At 34.7% G+C, this 24512-nt stretch overlaps 1 protein-coding gene across 3 annotated transcripts in view; it reads left to right on the top strand.

Moving 5' to 3' along the window:
- LOC108910260 (nuclear receptor coactivator 6) overlaps positions 1–24512 on the top strand; it is a 349573-nt gene that overhangs the window by 23435 nt on the left and 301626 nt on the right. The gene's annotated exons all lie outside the window — the stretch shown is intronic.

Below are 24512 nucleotides of genomic sequence, written 5' to 3'. Positions count from 1 at the left end.
TCATATACAATTTTGATATGGGCACTATTTCAGTTGCAAATGTATTTGCTCTACAAAGAAGAGCAAAAATCATAATAGCCGGACTTAAATCTAAAGATGACAGTAGATTAAAATCCATAAAACTCTTAATATTAACATTTATATGTATATTATAAAAAAATGTCTATTTAACATAAAGAGAAAAATAAAATTCATGTAGTGAGTGTAAGTCTTCCCGATCCCAATTAAAGAACCAAGATGTTGGCAGTATGTACCAGGTTAGGTCGCTGACGTAGCAACTCGGCATTGAAATATTTGAAAAACTTCTGGTCGCCCAGTTGAAGAATGAGCGCGCGGGCAAACCCGGCACAAACACAGCCGCATTGGGCGACCTGGACATAAATTCAGTTGTCAACAAATAGCTTAGCAGTGCAGTGCAGCAATGCGAAATTTGGTGTAATTCAGGTAATTTTACTTTATTATAGGCACCTTTTATTGATCATTCATATTACTATTGCGAAAGGGAGAAATAAGAGGGATATTTTGTTCACTAATATTATTACAACATGGCATTTTGGATACCTTTTGCAACGGAACACCACGAAACTTACCATCAATATAATAAAATTGTTTGAGGACATAAATAATTAAAATACGTTGTTGAACAAAAAATATAAATTTTCTACACATTATATGCAAATTATTATATTTTACCTTTAGCAGAACACATTTTTGGGGACGCCTATGAAGCTTATTACATTTTATTGCTAGGCGTTTTTATACGTGTTCAACTGACTTCGGAAAAACTATACCACCAGAAGTAATGATACCTTGTGTAATTTCTTATATGGAGACAAATCAGGACCGCGAGGTGGACGTTTTGAAATGTCAAGTCTCGTGTAAGTTCTGATTTCGTGATTCCTGTCGACCGTGCCTCCTCACCTTATCTTGGTTTAAGGATAATAATAAATCACTACCTTTATGGATTCGGTGGCTTAAAAATTCATGTTTCGCGACTGGACTATACATCCTTACTGCGCACTTTCCTCGCGTAGAAGTCAAAAAAATGTATCTTCCCTGCCCGACGATTCAAGGGGTGCCTTTTCGGCGGCAGGTGAGATAGCGATCTGGGTGGATTCGGGATACAGGTCACGTAGGGATTGCGAAAGGCCCTTCGTTCGGAGGTATAGTAAATAGCCCGTGTGTGTGTGTGTGTGCGCGAGCTCCGAGACCGGCCGAAGAAGAAGGTAATAACAACACACAAAACCGTGTTCGATCAATAACACGGCGGGATTCGTGCGTATTTAAAAATGGCAGGGAAGATCGCGATTAGCATACGAGCTGGGTAAGGACAGATCGGCTGGTTCTCGGCCAGCGGCGCCGGTAGAAAACGGGATCACGCCTGAGACAAAAATATAAAAAAAGTTGGTGGTGGTACGTTAATAATAAACGTCATGTTTTGTATTTTTTTTGTCATTTTATTCGGATTTTCATACATATGTTAAAGAATTAAGAAATAATAAGATAAGATGTGTGTGTAATCTTTACTTGTATTCCAATGAAGAAGCGGTGGTTATTTGGGTTATTTTAAAGAAAACATATTTATGAAAAGAGGAGATGAAGACGCTATTTGGAATAAATAAATATAAAATTTCTAATCGAAAATCAGGCTTTTTTCGAAAAACATAAGAGAGTAGCAATTTGTAGAAAATTGAAAGACGAATCCGAAAATATCATGGTTGTTGCCGTAAAGCAGTGGCGTACTATTTTATTTAGAAAAATATGCCACCGATACCCTATAGTTCCGCCACTGGAGCATGTAAATTTTAAGAAAAGCCTTCAGATTTTGGACAATACATAAATACATGTGCCCAATTTCAAATTATTCCACTTACTAGTTTTCAAATTATTTAAAAAAATTTAAAATATTTTTTGAAGTTTAACACCCTGTATCTTTTTTACGAAGCATCCTAGATAAAAACTTTATAGGAAAGACTCCCCTTAAAATTCACCAAAGAATACGAGATTTCATTTTTGGTCACCACTTGTGAATCACCCTGTATGTTTTACTACTCTACATAAAAAATATTCCAAGTTATTTGCGTAGATCATAGGAATTTTTTTTCTTTGAGTTGCCCCCTTTGTTATGTCTACTTAAAGACCATCCTGTACTTAATAGAACAAATAAAAAATATATAAAACCAAAAATAAGTAAATATGATATACTTAAAGCTTTATTTCTTCATACCCATTTTAAAATTTTCTTCTCGTTGTCCGCCACTGATCTCAGTCTTGGGCTCGGGCCGCTATCAGATCAGGCATGAAACTGGTATCGGGTAACCCTTAACATGAACTTTAATTAGTTGGCCGGCGAGAAGGTAAGTAAACGGACGGTGTTGAGCTAATATAATAGGAATTTCTTTCCTTACCGGCGCAAAAAATTTCGCGATAGTTTCGATCTCGCAGCCGCGTATGCGCTGTTAGATCTAAGCGTCTCTTTATTTCTTTATTGAGAATAGAAATTGAAACCCCGTTTCGTTTACAACGTGTCACATTATCTGCGTAGATGTCTACAAAAAATACGTTTGTAAGAAAAATGTATTACTATTTCCTTCATGATATACGATACCAACTAATCACTCTATGCAAATGTAAATGTATATGGCTTGAGAACGTGATAAAACATGCTGCTGTACACGTAAAGCCATTTTGGACACTTGAAAAACTAATGTAAACACTATCGCAGAAACGTTAATACTAAAATCAGGGTCACTAGGAGAGAGAGAGAGAGAGAGAGAGGAGAGAAAGCGCATAACGCGATGACGTTGAAAATTACTTCAATAATGTTTTTTTTTTAGGAACCAATAAGGATTTTAGAAAATTTTTTTGCGAGACTGACTCCATTTTATCATCGGTTCATAGATTGTGACGCAATTGTTTCTTCTAAAAGCTGTCAGTATTTGAGGATTTTCCTACTATTTACTGTTTTTTAAAACTTAAAAACAAAACAAGTTTTATACAAATATTAAATAGTTTCATTCAAATCAGCTGAACTAAATATCCAACAATTTCTGTTTCAAATCACCTGAACCAACAATTTCGTGAAGATGAATGAACACATCTTTATAATTTCATATAACTTACTAGATAAGGAAATGTTGAACAAAACATGAATGAAATTTTTATCACTATTTATTAAAACAACTCGAAAGATAAGAAAAATATTTTCTTTCAGGAATTATGTGTAAAAAATTATCAATTGCTTTGAAAGATGCAAAAATCTCATTTTAAAGATGAGTTTCTCTAGATCAAATTGTCTGTTGAACTTTTTTGCTAAGATTAAGTTTTTTTACAATAACGCGTAGAACGAAAAATGACGAATCTTTTACCTATTTGTTGATAAAAAAAAAACAATGACGCTATACTTTTTTCATGACCCATTTGATGAGACGCCTTTTGTATTATCATTCCCAAGACTTTCCAACAATAAAATCACGCCCAGTAATTAATAAATTTCAAAATGAAATGTTTCACTTTCTGGTCTAATAGGCAAGCTCAGTACTGACTTCTAAGAAGATGTTTTATTGTGGTTACTTAATTTTAAGATTTTTAAGTAACTATGTAGTTGCTTGTAGGGGAGCATATGACCTTTCAATGTTTTATCAATGCCTTAGTTTGATATTACCTTCTATGTTTATATTTCTTGGTTAGAATTATCGATTTGTACCAACTTTCACTTTCACCAACTTGGTAAAATAACGGCAGTCGTGTGTTCCGACATCTGTTGTGCAAACAGGAGAGCTCGCACTCGCCGTTCTTCAAACACGCTGTTCAGTAACGTATTTTCGTGTAATCTCGTCCTTCAACAGGGACACTGTATTTATCTAACTGGAACTTCAAAGGGGAGCGATAATGCCAACAATGTTTGCCTATCTTACATAAATAATGTCCCCCGATCGTTTTCTTCGTGTTTATTCAAATTTCGCTCGCCTTCTGAATCACATGTACGGCTCCCCCCCCTCGTTCTGCTTATCGCGCGTTACTCATTTTTTACAAGTAAATGTATGCCGTCCGCTGGGGATGTTAACCCCTGGGTCGCGGGGTGTGTCCGTCATTGCCGCAAGGGTTCTTCGGGTAATGAATATATTAGAGTTGGTGGAGTAGGTGTCGCGCTGGATTCGTGACAGGTCGATTTGGCACCAGCACGCATTTTTCTTGCACGCACATGCGAGGTTTCCCGCGTCCGTCTGACCGTAGGGGGGAAGCCAGACGGACGTAGGGGTCCTCGAGGTGGCCCCGCGGACCGCAAGACCGTGCACCTGTAAGAAAGACATTTGAGACCTTGTTTTCCAGTTTGTTGCAGACTCGAAGAATTATTTGGACAATGACGGTGATATGAGAGCACGAAATGGATAATTGGCAACATTGCGCTTAAGGAACATCTCAATATTTGAAATTCACAGCTTAAAACAGCAAAATTAATAAATATGATAATTTTTTGTTGAAATTTGTGTTGAAATTCCATAGAAACTAATATTTTCAATGACCCTTTAATGTATAAAATTGTTAGCTTTTGGTAATATAAATACGTATTAACAACTCCAAATTTGATGTTTATTTAGATATTGTTTATAATTTTGGGCCTTTAAAATTTACTCCAGTCGAATTTTCATAAAATTTGAAAACTTGAAATAGTTATTATATACACCATAAAGGATGTAAGCATTATTTACTAGTCGAGGACGATTTTGCGCCCGAGCGGAGCGAGGGCTGGCAATAGAGTCCGAGACTGGTAAATTATACTTAACTGCTGCGTGGTGTATCACATTTTATCTGCTTTCACAGTTCTTTATGGTTCATGAAATAAAGATGATATTAAATTAAGATATTCATCGTCAACTTCAATGCACTCCAATGTTAACAGTTTTTGATTAATAATTCGGAAAATTTCAATTTAGTTTATGAGTTTCAGGGAAATTTATACAAATTTGAGTTTCTATGAACAGAGAAGTGTTTTAAACTATTTCTCTAGTTCTTTTTAGTCGTAAGCACGTTTGGTTACATCGAAAAAAAATTAGTGCCTTATTTCTGACTGAGAGTCAATGATTCATTAAATCTTGAAAAAATAACGTTTTTGTCACAAATTTATTATGAAAAGTATTAATCTTAAAGAAAAAAAATGTTCAATTTGTTATTAAAAAGTTTTTTTATTTAATTATCAGGCGAGTTATAAAATTTCAAACATTTATAAAATATTCGTAAATAAAAACTTCGTTACTAACTAATTCGTTATAAAAACTCAAATTTGTATAAATTTCCCTGAAACTCATAAACTAAATTGAAATTTTCCGAATTATTAATCAAAAACTGTTAAAATTGGCGTGGATTGAAGTTTGACGGTGAATATCTTTTAAACGCTTTATTTAATCGACTAATCATAAGATACCATTTTTGTAGAGCAGTTAATTTCCTACAAAACTATGAATTGCGCATTTCATAATGATTTTTTGTTAACGAGTTGTAAAATTCATAAGCAAAACAGAAATTTGTCTCAAAATAATCAAACCTCAACCTTTAATATCTTTTAAACGGTGAGGTTTACGAAAAAATTGTGAGACGTTTTTTGTAAAGCGTTCAATTTCCTACAAGTATATGAGGAGAGATATTTTTAACGAACAGTTGATAGAGAGATATGAATTTTTTTTTCTAATACTGAGGAAAAAATGGAAAACTGTAAAGCGGAGAACCTTCCTATTAAAATTAAGAGCTCATATTTGGAGAGAATTTTCTAGAGGTGTCTAGCATCCTAGTTTTCAGAGTATAAAGTAAAAAAAATAGTCGACTTTTTTGACCTACCCTAGTGGATATATCAAAATACCCCAAGCTGAAAGCATTTTTGAAACGTAAGAATGACGGCTATACACCTAAAAAGTGAAACGTTTTTATAAGAAAACAAGTCAACGATTTTCTCGATCAGTCGCTCGATAACACATTTGCTAATGAATGTAGTGACGGTTTAAGGCATTGCAGGAGCATGCCGTTCTGATAAGTTATACAAACTTACTTTGGACAACGTCAATTTCAAAAATTTCGATGACATTATTGTAGTTACAATTCCAGATTCTAAAAATGGTTTACAATTATTTTTCGTCTTGGATCTGTTTCTCACCTAGAAATTTTCAAAAAATAGATCAAAATTAGATTGGAAATTAAAACTGAAATTTCACGCTTTTTTATGTGCTATCAAACAGGTAGATGTTACAACCAACCAATTGACAAGAATACCCTTTCTATGATTCCTAATAAGACTTCACAGTTTTTGAAACTAGAATATCCTGAAACATATACAAGCCATTCTTTTCGAAGAACATCGGCAACGTTACTGGGCAATACAGGAGTTGATGTTTTAGCAATAATGGTGGGTGGAAATCAGCCACAATTGAAGAAAGTTATGTTGCTAACAGTTTAATACCAAAAATGAAATAGCCAACAGGATTCTTTACAATAATAACACTTCATTTCCAGGTTCTAGTAGTACGTCGCATAATGCTGTTTTAATGGATCAGTCAGATAATATTTGCCCGTTTGCACCGACATTATCTTAAGAAGAACTTAATAAAGTTTATGTAAGTATTTCAGTTCTTTCTGATTTCCTTCAGTTTGTTACATGGACTTATGAAAAGTTAGGTTAGGTTTCGGTGTTAGTTTTGTCGTGTCATGTCTATGGTGTTGTAAATGTAATATACAAGAATATATGGTTGTTGTTGATGTTGACCAAAAGACTCGGAGATAAAATAAAAATAATAATTTCCTCAAGATTCTAGTACTTCCTCTATCAACGGTAAAATTCGCAGACAAGTCTGTTTTGTAAGACGAAATATTTTATAAAAATTTCTATTCGTCCATTGTATGGAAATAGTCAGATTTTGTATAATTTAATCTGAAAAACCGAAAATCTATAATTTCCAAAACATCTAAATGATCTTCAAATACGTCATTCAATCGAATATCCACAATACTTCTTTTACAACTAGGTACCTACTTTAATACCACACACTTTAACACTGACCATTTTATTTGCACTTTACGCGTTTTTTTTTCTTTGAAATTTTATTGTTTTTGCGCACGCTCCAAGTCTGTTTGAATAAAGACCTTCATAAGTCGCTGTCAAACTGAGGCTTAAATTTAAGAATCTGTTTCCATACTTAAGAAGATCTTAACGTATGGCGCAATACAAAAAGCTTACTTAAGCATTTCTTATTTTTAAGTAATTCTTATTAACTTCGGTGCAAATGGGCATGAAACGGAGCGGTCAGATGATTTTGAGAAAAATGTGACAATTAGTAAACTCGAGGGGAATAATTATCCAGATTTTTTAAATGTTACTAAATGTATTGTTCATCAAATATTTCTATTTATTTGTTATAATTCGAAATCACTTTTTTCCTTAGGGAGGTAAGTTACCTCACTTACCTCCTTTTCACGTTCAAACTCTAATTCAACTGGAGTAATTTCTAGCCTTAAAATTACAACGATATTCTTGCATTTTACGCCACAGGTACGTTTCAAAATAATCTTGTACGACTAAAGCGATTTAATCCGTGATATCGCCTAATGGAAACCGCCGGGGATCACACCGACTAGCTGGTCTCGAGCCTAGCCGCCGGTTTAGCCGGAGTCAAGCCCCTTATCGACTGCTCTAAAGGTCCGCAAATCCGATCCACATTCTCGTCACGTAATCCTTCCGTTCAATACTGCGTATGTCGGGCTGCACACCAGATCGCCTGGTCTCTCAATTAAATCCTTTTTAGCAGTGCCGTTTATTACAGTAATTTTCGCCCTACGCAAATGCCGGGCGATCCTGAGCGTACCGCAGAGTCGCCTCAAGAACGTGTTCGTTCTGTTGCAAGGTTTTTTTTTTTCGGTGTTGTAAGTGTACAGTTCTTTGCCGGCATCGCTACGGCTTTATGGTCTAGAATGTATGGAGTCTGAATATTTTTTTCGTAGAACGTTCGATGTTTTGTTTTTATTTGACCTGTTAGAATAGTGACCTTAAATGACAGAATAAGTGAAGTTTAATTGCAATCTCGATTGGCTTGGTTTGTAGACTTCTGTGGCTAAACAATTTCAGATTTTTTTCTGAAGAAGAGAGATATGTCTCTCGAAACGTCAAGAAGCGTAAACTGATGACGTGGCAACCAGTCTGTTCAACAGTAATATTGATTGATAGAGAAAATTTTTAAAATTATAAAATTAGCATTAACAGTTTTTATCATTTCTGTTTTTCCGATTGTTTTTCTAAACGGAATGTGCAAATTATTCCGTTTAGAAAGACGGAAATAAAAACAGTTTATGCTAATTTTACAACGTGCCATGAATATTTCACGAAATTTTGTATGAATCCAATCAAGGGAGTACAATTTTTAAGTAAAAATCGCTAACGAATTTTTGTCATCTACGGTTTGATAACTGAAAATAACTTTAAATAACTGCGTTACCTACTTAATAGAATAGAAAAAATCGAATTAAATCGATTCATTTAAAATGTGCCACTTTTGTACAAATGTAAACTTTTTGTCTGATAAATCGTATCCGAGATATCAATCTTTGAATTAATTTTTTTTATGTATTTCTAGAATCTAGAATACGTAATGATAGCAAAATTTGGTACAGTAATACCTATATATACGACTTACAAAAATTGTGCTAGTAATTCTATAATTCAATTTTTTTTACTAGCTTTGTTTAGATGTACTTTTTAATATTAATCTGCTAAGTCGGATCCTAAAATAATAGGCAGTGATTTCATCTTTAATCCGGCTCACCATTTTTAACAGTCAACACAAAGAGAAGTACGAGCCGTTTGTAAATTCTTTGTATACAGGGTGTTAGAAGTTTGACTACCCCATTATCAGCAGACGATAGAATACATTAAAATAAACAAAAAAAAAACCTTAAGTATATGATATGGGTCCTAAAAATTATCAAAATCCCCAATTTTATGTACAAAAATTCGATTAATTAAAGAATATTGACATAATGTCTATCACTTTTATGAACTTCTTTATGCTTAGTTCAAAAAAATAATTAGCGTTGTAATAAAAAAATTCAATAAAATTAATATCGAGCAATGTGATAACGGCGCTGCGGATAACAGGAGGCACTAAGCTGTCCAGCAATACGCAAGTCAGTTGATATCTGGAATTGGACCGTGTCTGAGTGTTTTTTTGCGTACCACTATTTTCTTTTCTTGAGGTGTTTCCAGCGAATGCGTGCATCGAAAATGGTGGTGGACATTTTGAGCATACGTTGTAGTTTGTTTTGTAGTTGTGCGCTTAAAAATTACTGAATTTTGCTTTTTGGAAAGTATCTCTTTGGGTACTTCAATTACATATATTTCAAATTCATAATTTGATTAAAAGTTAAGTTCCTGTTTTAAGAGATTCATAATTACTAGAATTCGAGCTAAAATTTAAACACAACACTATCGTCGTACTACAAAATCGATACATTTTATTTTATTTATTTAAAAACTGTAAAACAATTGTCTTGAAATTTACTGAATGTTTCAAAATAATAGTTGTTCACATTTTTTCCGTTGGTCAAGTCTGCCGCGTGCACACGCGGTATGCATCAGCTGTGTAGCGTTAGGTTAAGCACGTTGTGATGAAGCTCCCCAATATTAATATTCGCCGTATTTTGAAAACTGTTAATCTTACGACCCTGTAATATACACCTTTTTTTGTTCATTTCTGATTACTCTTTCTCATGCTGAAGTAATGGCAGCCAAACTTCTTACACCCTGTAGAATTGCGTGTGCAGCATTCTCCCAGAGCGGTGGATAGCAGTTTTAGAGTATTCTTCTGCTGCGTTACCAGATATTCCTCTGCTGCTGTAAATTTGAGACTTTTGTTGGATCAATTGGGTTGCGTTTATTCGGTTTCGGGCAATTCTGTCGGCACAGGCAAATAGGCGTAGGTACGCGCGGAAGAAGTCTGAGTTTTTCTTTCCGTTAATTTAATTGTGATTATAATTAATTTATTAGTGATTTTGAGTTTGTGTTGTTAAAAATTGAGAGCGTAATTAATTGAAGCTGGATGGTATTTTTAAAATGAGCTTCCGACAATAAAAAATATACTGTAAAAATGTTTTAGTTCTGTCGGTTTTCGTATAAATAATTGTTTTATTAGTCATCATCAACGTATTTTTTATGCAATTATAATTAAATTGTGCATTGACTACAAGTTTTTCAATTATACTGAATTTTTTATTGGCCAATAAACAAATTTTTGATGACAAATCGAATTTATATTGAACCTGAAGTTGAAAAGTCGCATATAAAAAAATACGTATTATGAGTGAGAATATTTCCCCCCTTATATATTCAATTATTTCTATTATATCAGAAAGTGACAAGTATGTGAATTTACTTTCATACTAAATTTCGTTTAAATCAGACGAAGTATTTCAGAGTTATTTGGAATAAACTAACTTTGACACCTTATACGAGTAGTTGCTAAATAAAACGTTGAATAAATGTAAGTTTAGTTAAACTATTCGTTTAAAATTCAGGTAATTATTTTGTGGAAAAACGCCCGGACACGTCGATTAGTATCGATCATATGTATGATATGTTATACCGTACAATTCAAAAATTGGATAATATACAGGGTGTTCCATTAAAAAAACCAATGATGACTGCGTATGTTCTTCTTGAGACACCCTGTATTCAATTTTCTTATGTCAAAAAATCCGGAACAAAAAATACTAATTGACGTGTCCGAGCGTTTTTCCACAAAATAATTACCTGAATTTTAATCGAATTTGTTCCTTTCATCATGAACGCACTGTGTACATTACCTAGGTACTTTTTTCTAATTTTTCTCCTAAAACGTGTGCACTTCTTTGGCGGGAACCCTGTACAAGGAGCAATAAACTGGCCGACAGAAAATAGGTACATTGTACATTTAATTCTACGCTGCTGGGGTTAAAGCGAGCCGCCCATTTCCCATTTTCTTGTTCCAAACTGCGCCGTTTCTCTAACGGATTACGTGGAAGTGATTTCGGAAGGAGTTTAATGATCCCGCGCGCGGTGGTGACCGGCGTCCGAATCGATCCGAGAGAGCCGAAACGGGCAACCCTCTCTTTCGCACCTCAAGGAACCCTCCGTCTCGCGTCTAATTGATGTTGCTTCCCGACTTGACACATTTCCCGCTGAGTGGACGCGGTCCGACTACCGACTCCGGGCTCCGGGCGCTAATAATGTTAAATCCGGGATCGTGAGTTAAGAGGACGAGTTCCCAGATTAGAACGCTCTATAGAACATTTTTATTTCAAGATATCTCTAAGTTTATAGCTAGAGTTCGGGACAAGCGGCTTTTAACAGAGCCGTATTTAGTTCAGTCTCCCCAGGTTTCATTTCAGTTGTTTACTAGACCTTAAAATGACTCATAAGAGGGCTATGACCGGTTGAGTTTTTTTTATGCATCTGGAACCACTTTATGAATCAATATGAAATTTGATACACAAATTAATGCCAATACAAACAGGTTTTTTGTTACATAATCAGTTATTTTCAATTATAATCACAAGCTGCCGATAATGAATATTTGGACATGTTTCCTGGGCGATGAATAGGTTATAGAAGTCCATTGCCTGGTTATCTCGATCTCCCGACATTAGTCCGCTTGATTTTTATTTTGGAATCCACATGTAAGGTATGTAGGTATGTCACCAAAGTTAACGCTACAGAAAAGTTACAGTGTTGTCGCAATTTGGAACATAGCATTTATGACACCCAAAACTTGTCTGTCTGTCTGTCTTCCGCTTCTTTTGCCACGTATCCCCAAACTCTAGTTGTCAAGGCATTGAAACAATTGAATAATGTTAACAACACCAGGCTGATTACAATTTTAGATTAACGAAAAAAACGGTACGTGGTACTCAACCGAATGGCCTGCGAAATCGCCAGATCTTAATCCTATTTATTTTTGTGGAACCAGAGCCCGGACAAATCCGTAATCCTCGAGTTCTTTCAAGCGTGCTCTCGATACGTCGCCTCCTTAAGCTTGGGGTTAGGGGGGTAAACTCCACCGTAATTCACCACCAGACGTTTCCCGATCGGCGAGCGCCTGGGGACGGTCCCCGCACGAATTCGCACTAATTACGCCATTATCTTCCAGGGGAGGACCTGGGTTTCGCCGTATTTTGCCGCAATAATCCATTTGTTACGCTCCACCAGGGTACGGTTTGATTTATCATCCTGCCGGGAGATACAGTTCGCGCCGTAAATTTTTTGACAGTTAATTTGTCGAAGCGAGTTTCAACGTTTGTGAAAAATTATCCGGAAGAAAAATTCTGCGGACTCGCGTTTGTAAATGTAGGGTAAGCTGGGATAATATAGCGAGTTGTGTTTAATGTTGTCATAATTTTATGATTTATTGTTTTACTTGGAGTTACCACGTGTTTGACTACAAAGAGTACTGTAGTCTTCAGAAATACGTAATGTTGTGTGATATTTACATAGACATTAAGAAAATAGATACGTAAAGAAATTGTTACCTAGTGAATCGAATTTTCATATTATCCAAGACTGGTCCTGTTTCATATAAAGAGAAGAGTATAGTTGAAATTTGATTCAGAATAGACAAAAATTATGTTACGCATAAATATCAGAATGATCAGTTTTTTAATTTAGAAAACATTTATTTTTAATAGTCCGGTCAAATTAGTCATAAAAATAGTAGTCAAATATCGAAAATTCCGACAGAGTTAAATTTTGGTGGAGACCTTGGGTACACCATTAGAAATAATGTGTCAAAAGTCCCCACCGATCCCATGTGTGCTAAAAAAGTTATTCGAGGTCAAAGGTCAAAATTTGAGGTTTTTTGGATTTTTTTCGAAAACGGTAAGTTTTATCAAAAAAGTAGTTCAGGCAAAAATTATAGATCTTAAAATTATCTACGAAAATGGTCCTTATACTTTTTTTTCTAAGAACCACCATTCCTGAGATATCGCGATTCCAAAAGTTCAAGGTGTCGCGTTCTACATGATATGCACATATATACCACGTATAGAGTACATAGTCAGGCACTTAATGCAAGTAAAAATCGATGGGGACTTTTGACACTTTATTTCTAAAGGTGTACCCAAGTCTCCACCAAAATTTAGCTCTGTCGGAATTTAAGTTATTTGAATTGTATATTTTGACCGGGCTATAATTACTTTTTTTACACGTCTCGGCCAATGTAGCGAGTACTGCGCTTCGGGTTTTCTTCAACAAGGTTTATAATGTTTTCTTCGTTGTCGAAAAAACGTTGAGACCTTCTTATGTCAGGTGGACATTTCTGGTATCCCTTAACATTTGAACTGCCTTTTGTACTGTTCTACTGCTAGGATTTATTTATTTATTTATTTATTTATTTTTGCAACGCTAAGTAATACTGCAATACGCACGTGCAAGATGCACAGGGTCGGCTTACATTTATGGTAAATTTTCCTCATTCATTGTCTCGAAAACAGAAGCATTTAGATCATCAGTTACTTAATAAAAGTTGCTCATTTTCGTGCCCTGTAGGAGCGCACTTATTATTTCAGAAAACCCTGTATAGGGACAAAAAAATAAAGAGAATGCTATGGAGTTTTAGGACAAATTTTATTTGTCCGAGTGGTTTAATTTATTTTATGATGAAAGACATGATGGTACCGATAGCTCCGCTACTTGTTAGTTAATTTTTTATTTTACATTACCAAATTGTTAAAAAATATTCAAAGCGTCTTAAAAATTAATAATGTTAAGTTGATTTTTTATATTTTAAATTTCGGAAACCCTGATGTAACACGAAATCGACGGCTTTAAGACCGTAAGTTTATAAACAGAATTACCTTAATATTTTTTAATGCTTCGCCCGAAAATAAAACCTGGACGCCACCAGGTATGCCTCAGGCAGCGTCCCAAAAGGAAGAAATTCCAATAAGCCCGACTACGTGACTCCCTCCCCGCCCCGGCGTCTGAACAATGCCAGTCGTGATTCAAATTTAGGCGTACGGTCTTGTAATTGTTCACCGAGACAAACGAGAAGTAAAAAACTAGGTGCACGCATCTCCGTCGGCATTGAATAGTTTTTCCAGGAAGGCTGAGCCTTGTGACAGGGCACCCTAGGAGCGACTCGACTGACTCGGATTCGCCACGGTTCGTCGGACCCTCAAGGATAGCCCCGGGTGTCCTGCCTGGCCGATTGTTCCGTTGCGTTCGGTCCTAAACGCTCCCATTTCAGCTGTTGACTCGACGCTCGCGTTCAAAGAACGCCTGAGGGTTACGGAGAGGTCGCATAAAGCATTTTAAAGTTTGTGTCGCAAGTAGTACGCACGGCATCATCGTTTACCGTAGATAGAAAAAACAAAAAAAAAACATTCATCGTCAACTGGATACAGTAGTTTTTTTGCATAGGAATCCTAGTCAAGTCTTGATTGACGGTTACTATAAATTTGAACATAAATAAATAAAATAAAACGTATCTTTTATTAGTTCTTGTACCTTTCTTCTAATAATAATTAATACATTTATCTAATATTTGAAATGTTGAAAATTCAGTCATTGCTTGTAACTTTTGTTTGTTTCTTGTTTCAAAGAAAAGAAACATATTTTATTCGGAAAACGACCAGTTTTCGACTTATTATTTTAATTTAACTTTTCCATGAACGTTGTTTGATGAAGAAAGTATGGATTACTGCTATAAAAACATTTTTAACTTAAAAACATTAATAAAAAGTGAAAAATTACTTATTACATTGATTTTCAGCTGTATGATGAAATTACCAAAAAAAATTCTTTGAAGTCCATAGACCTTTTTAAAAAAAGCAAAAATTTTACAATTTTTTTTTCCATTGATTTTCTTATGATTACTCAAAAACTGTTCAGGTTAAAAATTATTAAATTGCAGATCTGAAAATTAGACCTGAAGCTTCAATTTCCTTTTTTTTTTTATTTTCTCTACAACCATTTCCCTCCAAGTTTACAGCTTTTTGAAAATCACCCAAAATTTTGTAATTTTTTTAATATACCTTAATTTCTGTAGTGTATAAAATCCAAGAGAAAAATGTATGCAATATTTTATTTGGACGATACATATCCATTGCTATCCGCAAAAAATGCAAAAATTATAGACGTAAATTTTTTTAAACGGGTTTATATTTAAAATTATACCTAGCTAAAAAATCGCGTTTTTTAATTTTTTTTGACACCCTATATCTTGAAAACGGTACGTTTGCAGGATCATGTTTGTTTACTAAGACTTTCCGCTTCTAGTATCGTTTATATAGGGTGATTCAGAACATAAAAAAAAATAAAAAATTGAACGTACAGAGGACTCTTACAAATACAATTTTGTAAAGTAAAAACGGACAAAAACTTTTGCAAAGAGAGAAATAAATAGAATTTTATAGCACCTATTTTATATCAGCAAATTCAACTGCTTTAGCCGTTATTGTTATTATTAATTAATAAAATTAATTTCTGGTTTTAAATAATAAAATAAATTGACATACCTGATGTTACAACAACTATTCAAAATTTTATCCACCGACGTGTAAACACAAACGTTGTCTTACTTCACCATAACACAAATGCTTCACCGTAAATTAAAATCATATCCATCAACTCCGAGTTGCAAGCCATTTTTGACACTAACTACTAAAAAAACTATTGTAAACACCACCACAGTAAACACTATCGCAACTACGACGATTGTAAAATCGGATTTCAGTATTCGGAGTGGCTGAGGCCAAGTGGCTCTCCACGAGTATTGCGAATGACGCTAGAGACTACAGTTGTCCAGCTATGTAATGGTTGAATGTACTACAACTTCAATAATGTTTCTATCGGAAACTATAAGGATTTTACAAAAAATTTTTTTACGATATTGACTCTTTTGAATTTGCGCTATTGATTATTATACACTCTGTATATAAAAATGAAGATTTCTTGCTTATTTTTAGCAACGTCACCAGGAGTTACAAAGCAGTGATCGAATTTTCAAAATATCCAGTAGTGTCAAAATTCTACGGTTTTTAGTGAAAGTGGCTATTGTGTACATATTTCTAGCCGGATTCAGTGAATATTTACCTTAAATGCATGATTAGATCAAGTGTCATTCTGCATCAAAAAGTCTACAGAGATATTTCCCCCTTTATCTCGAAAACTGGATTTGCAAATTCAAGTTTATGACGCTTTGGATTTAAAATCTCTCAAAGGTTTGTTGACATAATTAATATCCGTATAATACCAAAATTAGAAATATACAGGGTGTCCTAAGGAACTGAACAAACTTTAAGGCAACATTTCTCAGCTAAACAAAGAAAAATATACAGACATCGTATAGGTAACTGACTACTTTCGGGAGAGCTTTCAAACTTCTCGAAAAAATAAATTTTATTCATTAAATTATCCACGGAATTTCCAAACACCCTGTATATTTAAAAACATTTCAAAAATGAATAATAGTAATCGACGATTTTTTTTGAAAGTGCGTTTGTGTGCAGCTGCTTGACTTTTGTTCAAATTTTGTATTTCCGAGACCTGCTCCATTTTTTTTTTCGTAGTTCGACCGACGTGGTGCATTCTTCTGCTCGGCGAATCCGCTGCCCATCGACCTCGATCCCATTGTGTCGGGCCGTTGCGGTAAAAAAAACGCCTTCCGAAACGCGCCGTCCTCCAATCGGCCCCTCGTGATGCCGCGCGATGCCGGTCCCGCGGACCTGGAGATCGCCGCGAAAGAGCGAAAAGGGAGACGGAGAGGAAAGAAAGAAACCTGCCCGTACAACTCTTATTTATGGGCGACGTTCGGCCGAATAAGGGAAGACCGGCCGACGAGAATTCCTCGAGGTACTCTCGCCTTGGCCGCGAGAACTGGTCCCGGCAGCGTCCGCGACGATCCGATTCTCCACTTCTTGCCGACGCGGCGTTGCCGATGTCAACGCGGGATGGCGCGAGATGAGGCCGCGGCCGTCCTTTCGATGAGGCGCGATCGAGAAATTGACCGGGAAACAGCTGACCGTTGCTGCCCACAAAAAAATGACGATCGTCAATAGCAAATAGGCAACCAGCAATACATTTTTATGGATTTTATTACACAATTTGTCTAAATATGAATCAATGCAGAAATAACAGACTTTCCTCCATTCTAACGCAGATTTTCTATAAAATGGAGTTAGTTTGAAATTCAAATTACTTTTTGTTGTAAAGCAATTTGTAATTTGCCGCTTAAATTACAAATTTCTTTAAACCAAATATGTATTTGAGTTTCAAACCATGTCCATTTTATAGAAAATCTGCGCTAAAATGGGGGAAAGTCTGTTATTTGTGGATTTATTCATCTTTAGACAAACTGTCTTAAATAACATCTATAAAAATGTATTGCTGGTTGCTATAAATCCGTCTTAAAGATGTTGATTATCTTTCACTTATGTTACAAATTTATTGAAATTTTTCGCAATTTTGTTTTATTGTCACATAGCATAAATTTTTAAGGCGTTGGACTTAATTGTCTCAAAAATTTGACTCTACTAATTGACTTCTACTTTTCTAAATGAATCCACATTCATATTCTTCTTTTCTAATGCAAGATAATATAAACACTTCTGATGTTGGTTGTCTTTTAATTATCTCAAAACAGTGACTTTATCAGCTTCAGCTATCATTTTACTTTTCCAAAAATATTCAGTTAGAAATTCACATCAATTCTTTAAAACGTGGCATAGCAGTTGGTCAGGACGAAGAAAAAGCAAACTTCTACTTGACGATTGTCGATATTTCGTTGCTTTATTCAGACATCTTTAGGTTCAAGATGATGGTGCATATTTTAACACTATCCAATTTGTAATTCTTCACAATTTCCTATGATAGCAGAAAATCTTAAGGCGTTGGTTGTTACTTAATTGGCTACAAAATCTCACTTATCTTTTCTGTCATTTATTATTCTGTCCGCTTTTTTAAATGTATCCAAATTGAACTTCTTAAAAATATATTCTTACTGCGACGTAAAAAGTTGGTCCAAATTAATTCTCTCAAAATATCTGGCTTCATAAACGTATGCTCTTTGAAAGAAATTATTTTAATTATCTCGACATTATCTCGATTCTCTTAATTATCTCGGAAATCTGACTCATTTGGCATTCATTTTTTTTGCAGATGTATCTAATATCAGTTTATTCACAATTTTCTTTTAATACTACATAACCGAAGCTTATAAGGTGTTGATTGTGTTTAAATCTCCAAATACTGACTTGTCTTTTGCATCACTTATTATTTTAATTTAATATTCAGAATTCTGTCAACATTTGGAGATAAATAACTATGTGGGTGGCATATAACTACAATGTATGTCACAGTAGTAGTTGTTGTTGTTTCCAACAGTATCATTAGTAAATAATGATATCATTATCCTTAAAATAGTATTCGTATGTGTTTATAAAATACTCTCCATGTCGTCAATGTGGCAACGTCGTCCACAGCAGCCGTTGTTGTACCGGTATTTTGTATCTTGGTTTCATTACACGAACGATCGGTATTATACAACACGATTATAAATCGAAGAGTGAGTTTTCGAGGCCCCGGTTATATTTTTACGAATACATTAACATAACTTTAGGCGCTATTACAGGATTTTTCGGATTCCTGGTGAAATTGCTCTCTGATTTTAACAATCTGTCAATTCCCTGTTCGGTTTGACATATTGGGGGACAACTTTTTTTGCGAGAAAATAAGTTGTAAAGCAAATGGCATTAAAAAAGTTGTAATGTCCAACATAAGATGTAGAGCGTTTACGACAAACATTTAAGAAGACAATTACAACGAGACTTTCTAGTTAATTTTGTAAAAATTATTTTTGAACAGAATACCTACATGGAAATTTGTTTAGGATGCTTGTATTTAAATTAACTAGAGGATACTTGGTGTCCCTTCGAAGAAAATGAGACCAAAAAGAATGTTTTAGTCATAACCCTACCCCTTCAATAGTCATTTGAGAATGGGCCATTATTTTGCAAAAATGGGATAAATAAATGGAATTTTGCAAAAACCATTTGACCGATCGAGACCATCTTTTGCACATCTCTTAAGGATACAAAAACTCACATTTTGGGAAAGTTTGGTAAGATTTTGTTAATTATTTAAAAAGTTAACAATTAAAGAAAAAGCACTTTTTCCGTAAAATTTTGCAATAACTTTCTTGTTTATAAAGCAATTTTAACTTATAAAGCTTCATGAGTTTCTCCAGATCAAATCGTCTGTTGAACTTTTCTGCTAAGATTAATAGTTTGTTTATAATAACGCGTAGAACGAAAAATGACGAATTTTTGACATATTTGTTAATAAAAAACAATGACGCTATACTTTTTCATGACCCATTTGATGAGAGGCCTCTTGTATTATCTTCCCAAGACTTTCCAACAATAAAATCATGCCCAGTAATTTTTACGAGTTCTCCATGATTTTTCACCATTATTTCTTGGTCTATTGAGTAAAGTTTTTCTCTCATTCAAATGGATATTTGATGCATTGTTGGCAAAGATACGCCAAACTCCGGAATTTTGTAGATATATTTTATTTCAGTGTCCAGTTCAATTATTTCTTGACATTTTTTTTGTATTTTGTCGTAAAAACTAGCTTCCCGTTCGACGTCTTTTCTATTATATCATAATTATAAATATTTAAGGGCATATATTGTAGTATAACAAACCCGGGTTCGATCGAAATATAATATAAACGAACAAACGTAGTTGTGGCCAAAAATATGTGATCGTCATAAGGAATACCTACGTTGTATGTATCTATTTTTAATTGACCAGAAGGCGCTGGCTACTAACTTTAAAGAGGGGAAGTATGGTTTAATTTTAATAATACAAAGACAGAGTAAATACACCTAACTTTATTATTTACGTACAACAGTCTTCAAATTAAACATGTGACAAATAGAAAGAACAACAAAAACATTAACAACCATTTAACATAAAATGAGAGTGCCAGGCTCACCTAGAGCTCCTGTGGGGAAAGAGCATGGCAGATAAACCCACGATCGTTGCTCTAACTACCTAAATATAAATACAAAACAACCGATAACAAAAGGCATACATTAAGATCCTTTGCTAATGATAATTAAGACCAGACTTATTTAACGTGTCACTAAATGTCGCCTCACTCGAATCAGACATACACACTTCCAAGTAAAACTCAAGAGGTTTGGTGTTAGTTAGCCGGCAGGGCCGGAAGGTGATAATAACAATAATAACAAAAACAATAACAACAACAATAATAATAATAATAATAATAGGTAAGGTACTGAAGTCCCATACGGAAGGCAATCCAGCTATGAGTTGAGATTTCGTAAGATCTGTTTTAGCAATTCTTTTTTTGTTTTTAATTATTCTTTTTACAGATTCATTCCTCGAAGGCGAAAATGTTAGTAAATTGAACAAAGCTCTTATATGCGTATGACATAAAGTGAGAACAAGAAATGCTTTATTACTCGTTTTTCGAACAACGTAATCATGACAAAACAAGTTAAATGTGAAACAAAGGAGTCCTTATTGCAATATCTGAGCAGTCACTACAATATAAGTATACATATTTTAACATGTAATAAATAATGAGCAATCGTTAATAATAATTGTAACAATTTTATCTTAGAAAAATATACGCTCCTGAGAGTAAGACAATTAATGCTAAACATACACAGAATTTTTATCATTAAACATCTATAACCATCACAATCATAAGATTACATAGAACAATTAACAACAAAGTACTTAGAGAATAATTACCTGCTAATTAATACCGGTTAAACACTTTTAATTTTTCACTACTTGTGTATTTTCACCGTACACCGATCGTCTTACTTCTCACTCTGCGCTGTTCTCACCTCAACTATCTAGTCTTCCTTTCAGAATTCCCCACCTAAGCGCTTGTTTTTGTGCTTCCTTCTACCAACTGTCAATATTACGTTTTCATTATTGTATAACACCCACGTAACAGGTGATGTCGAAGTTGATGCGATAAGTATGGCTTTGCACAATATTAAGTAAAAAAAGTAATATCTTTAGTGGTCGATGATTATTATGTGATTTTATTTCAATATCCATCCCGTCTTTTTCGAAACGTTAGTTATAAGGGTTCCTTCACACGCTTGCTTGATTTGTCTGTAATTTTCCAGATTTACTATCTATCTTTGTAAAATACAGACTTCTCTGTGTGTATTCAAGATAACACTAATTTTCGCTACCGAAAGCAAGAGACCCATCTCTGGGCAAATACGCAGTCAAAGATAATATTTGCCCGGTTCGTTATATCAGCCCCCGGCTTGGTTTTTTTCCTGCGACCGGACGGGGCGTCGGACTTGACAAAACGACGTTAATGAATTGCCCAAAGGCCCGCCGCGTACAGGGTAGCGCGCGAAAACGAGAGCCGGCGTCGTCGAGAGGAATCGTGCACATGCCACCGTGTTGCTCGTTACGTGTCCCGTTGACCTTTCGAGTGGTCCCAGAGTTCGTTTCTTCCGTCGGGGGTCCCGGGGGTCGCTCTCTGCCGGCGGCTGAGGCGGCGCAGATCGCGTCCGATTAGCCCTGCGTACGCGGGTTAATGGAAAGATTTATGACCCTCGGTGGGGGCGGGTTGGCCCCGGGGGATCCCCCCCAATTATAATAAAATTACTTCCGGATGTGATCGCGTCGCCAGGGAGGTCCCTTGGATGTTGTTTTGATAGAATGGGCCGGGGTCACATTGTGCACACAGCGTAGTAGTCAATCTTTAGAACACCAACCCAAAAAAATTTGGAATATACACTAATGGAAAAAATTAAGGGATCAAAAAAAAATCTACATTTTCGGCGATTTTTCAAATGGCTGTATCTTTGATAAAAATGGTCGTATTGGAGTAAAAAAAAGGAATTTGAAGCTTGAAGTTTGTAATTTTTGGATCTTGAAAAAAAAATAATTTCAAGTAACACGCATCGCGCAATCTTAATGAATATCATGAAAAAAAATTATTATTTTATTTTTTTCATAATTTCAAACGCTTTCTGCAATAAGAATGTAAAATAAATCAAGAAAAACATGTTTTTTTCATTTTTTTTACAGATTATGAGCATTTAAAGGAAAAAAAATGTGATCCTTTAATTTTTTAAAAATTTCAATCGAATGAAACAAAAAAACGGCTTGATGGATCGAATTGAAACTCTGTAGAGCTTTTAGGGGTACAATGACCTGTAAAAGGCACACTTAACATTAGTAATTTCCCAATATTCTCAATGTGGCACGTGATTTTCTAGAAGACCCCTAAAAGTCCTATTTTTTACGATTTTTCAGTCATGTTAAGGATAAAATTATTATTTTTTTCTAAAAAACCGTGCCAGGACCTTGTAGAGAATTCATTCAAGTTTCTGAAACCCACCGTCGATTTTCTGTGCAACCATTGGTTTCTGAGATATCGATGAACAAAGAGAAAATGATCCATTTTCATTCAAAGTCCGATAGCTCAGCGAGAAATGGTCGTATCGAGACCAAAAATAAAAAGAAATTGAAGCTAAATGCACAACCTATCTAATCCTTAAGGTGGTTAAGTTGGAAAAATTTTTTTAAAGTCCGTACACCAAAAATAAGATCGAAAAAAATTTAGAAAAATTTTTTTTCATGATATTCATTAAGATTGCGCGATACGTGTTACTTGAAATTTTTTTTTGCAAAATCCAAAAATTAGATACTTCAAGCTTCAAATTGCTTTTTTTACTCCAATACGACCATTTTTATCAAAGATACAGCCATTTGAAAAATCGCCGAAAATTTAGATTTTGTTTTTGATCCCTTAATTTTTTCCATTAGTGTACTTTTTTAAATAGCCATACTTTGTTGAATATTTATGTTGGAGTTATTAACAAAAGAAATTAAGGAATAATGATTGGAAAATGGAATCGGATATAGAAGCTTATATTTTCACGAACAGAAAAATTTAAAAAAATAATTAAAATGATTGGGTTTTTGGTCAAAGTTTAATAAATACTTTGAAAAGAATCGAGAGGGTGTAGAGTTTTAATATTAGAGTCTATAAAAGATTTTATCTGCTCCCGTTATAGTAAATAGACTATTAATGCATTGTTTTTAAGGAGGTAAGTGTATTTTACTGTAGAACTGGAAGTTGCTATGGACAACGAGAGGTAAGTTGAGGTAACTTACCTCCCTAGGGAAAAAAGCGATGGAGTTGAAGTATCATTGTAAAGAATCCTGTTGACTATTTCGTTTTTGTTACTTAGGTAATCTGTCAGCAACATAACTTTCTGCAATTGTGGCTGATTTCCACCCACCATGTCTTGATTGCTAATACATCAACTCCTGTATTAGCCAGTAACGTTGCCGATGTTCTTCGGAATGAATGGCCTGTATATGTTTCAGGATGTTCTAGTTTCAACAACTGCGCAATCTTATTAGGAATCATAGAAAGGGTATTCTTTCCGACTGGTTGGTTGTAACATCTACCTGCTTGATAGCTTATAAAAAAAGCGTGAAACTTCAGTTTTAAATTCAAATCTAATCTTGATATATTTCTTGAGAATTTCTAGGTGAGAAACAGAACCCAGACGAGAAGTAATTGTAAACGTACGCGACATACCATTTTTAGAATCTGGAATTGTAACTACAATATCACCGAAATTTTTGAAATTGACGTTGTCCAAAGTAAGTTTGCATAACTCATCAGAACGGCATGCTCCTGCAATACCTAAGACCGTCACTACCTTCATTGCCAAATATGTGTTATCGGGTGCATGAACGAGAAAATCGTTGACTTGTTCTCTTGAAAAAACATTTGACTTTTTAGGTGTATAGCCGTCATTCTTACGTTTCAAAAATGCTCTCAGCTTGGGGTATTTTGATATATCCACGTTCTCCTCTATGAAAATAGTTGACTTAATCATTGAGACTCTATTACTAGCCTTGCTCCGCTCGGGCGCAAAATCTTCTTCGACTGGTAAATAATACTTAAGTACTTCCTTTATGATGTAAATAATTATTTTGACATCAAATAACATTCACAGTTTGACACCCTTCAGATATCTTCTAACTTCGACGCCATTGTTCAAATTTTATACGAAGGTAGCTGCGGTCTGTATTCGCAACATTCTTTGAGTACCTATAGATCAGTCAATGTTTGAAAAACTGTAGATCCCTTATAAAATAGTTTGGAAAATACTGTCAAAATACTGTCGAGTTCATCCCAACAGATAAATCAGGAATAAATGCATATAGATCTGCACGTTTTGAAGTCTTACTTACTCCCCAATTACAGCAGGAGTTACACAGTTGTATATTTTCATAGATCTTGTGTATTTAAATTTTTAGAACTGTACTCGGCCATATTTTAGTAATCTGTTCTTTTTGCCATCTGAGAACTTTTACATACTCCCACCGCATTGTAATACGATCCCGAGATCGTTTTCGTGCATTTTCCATTCCGTCTAATAAGATCCATCCATCATCTTCGACAGCTTTCC

Source organism: Anoplophora glabripennis, unplaced genomic scaffold (genome assembly GCF_000390285.2).
Source record: "Anoplophora glabripennis isolate ALB-LARVAE unplaced genomic scaffold, Agla_2.0 scaffold27, whole genome shotgun sequence".
NCBI classification, from domain to species: domain Eukaryota; kingdom Metazoa; phylum Arthropoda; class Insecta; order Coleoptera; family Cerambycidae; genus Anoplophora; species Anoplophora glabripennis.
This window is presented reverse-complemented; position numbering and strand designations above follow the sequence as displayed.